Source organism: Bombus impatiens, unplaced genomic scaffold (assembly GCF_000188095.3).
Source record: "Bombus impatiens unplaced genomic scaffold, BIMP_2.2 scf_2326, whole genome shotgun sequence".
NCBI lineage: Eukaryota > Metazoa > Arthropoda > Insecta > Hymenoptera > Apidae > Bombus > Bombus impatiens.
In genome coordinates this window covers 96,312-98,429 of record NT_178745.1, presented here as the reverse complement: position 1 = coordinate 98,429, position 2,118 = coordinate 96,312, and positions in this window count along the sequence as shown.

The window sequence follows — 2,118 nt, the reverse complement described above, 5'->3', positions numbered from 1 at the left end:
CCCCTTTCCGCTTGTACCACCAGTTACCAACCACCCTGTATATAACTTTTTAATAAAACTTTAAACGATCTTTGTTTACGCGACATGTTCCGCTTGATCGCAACGTTGTAATATAATGAACAAGTTTGGCTGTGAAAGAACAGGATAGCTCGTACTTGCAAATATAGAGAATGTTGGATCGTGTTCAATTTACGTGCTTCTATTTCGTGTGTCTCGGAACAACCATTTAACTACATTTTCTTGAGTTATCACTGCTTGCTCTCGGGACTTTGATGGAAGTATATCTACATGTTGCTCAGACCAAGGAACTGTCAAATTCGTAAACGGCATTATATTCGACGTTGTGTTATTATCTGTGAAATGGTAGATGTTTTCGTAAAATGTTCTTGCGTGCGCGGTCGACATAAATTAACGTTTAGTTATGTTACAAGAGCGCGACGTAGATCACCCTCAGTCAGCTTCGATACGATTCTTTCGTCTATTTGGGAAAGAAAGAAAGAAAGGAAGGAAGGAAGAAATTCATATAATAAAAATTATGTTAAATTAACAGACTTTATGTAATTTAGAAAGTCATAATAGCTAACGTCATCGTTATTTTCGTGGAGGAAAAATTCGAAAATTGGATTACGTCGATCGTAACGCGAATATTCCGTAATTCGCTGTTTCTTTCCAGACGCTAATTCTTCAAACGACGTAAAATTAACTCACATAGAGATTTTCAAGAACTTGTTAGGTAACGTAAGTTTTATAATAAACGTTCGTCAACCCTCGTGTTATTACTTACACTTTTCCCGGAAGCGACGTCCGATAAAAAATAAATAGCCGCGACGACTATTTTCATCGTCGACGATGATTAAAAAAAAAATGCTTTGCTGTTGCTACAAAGAGCAGCCAATAACACGGCAGACCATTTACCGATACTTTGATCTCGCGAACGTACTTTCATCTAATCTTTCGTGCGATGATTTACCGGAGAAAATGAGAAAAATTCGCGAAATTATAAAGAATTTATTCAGATAAAATTGTCTATCATTCGACGTTTGTAGTTCGTTGAACATTTTTGTGATTTACCTACATTCGTTCAGTATCCGTACTGATCGTAATTTTTCCAGAAGCAACGTTCTTAACTATTTTCAACGTTCTCGTTAACAAGCTAATTAATTTTCTAATTTTCAGAAGGCATTCGCTTCTCAATAAACGCTTTAAACTTCTAGTTTGCTTTAAACTTCGAAAGACGAAGAAAGTTCACGGAATTGCGCAGATAGAATCATCCATCTACCACGTTTATGGTTCACGAATATCTTGATACATTTACGTTCGTTTAATTTCTTCGTCGATTACGCGTTTCGTAGAAGCAATATTTCGACAAGATTCAATATACCGACTATATTTTCAACGTTCTCGCCCAAATTTTAACCAATAGACCGTCGATGTTCGTACGAATCTATCCATTTTTATACTAAAAAAGAGTACATAGAGATACCTGTACATGAAAATTTATTTCACTCCCGAAATATTACAACGAGTAATATTTCTTTAGTACTTTAGTTTACGCATTTTTCCGTATTCTTTCTGTCCATTTAAGTTTCCCACAAATGCACGAAGCATACGTTTTATGTTTTATTATATATATATATATATATATATATATATATATATATATATATATATATATATATATATATATATATATATATATATATATATATATATATATATATATATATATATATATATATATATATATATATATATATATATATATATATATATATATATATATATATATATATATATATATATATATATATATATATATATATATATATATATATATATATATATATATATATATATATATATATATATATATATATATATATATATATATATATATATATATATATATATATATATATATATATATATATATATATATATATATATATATATATATATATATATATATATATATATATATATATATATATATATATATATATATATATATATATATATATATATATATATATATATATATATATATATATATATATATATATATATATATATATATATATATATATATATATATATATATATATATATATAAAAAAA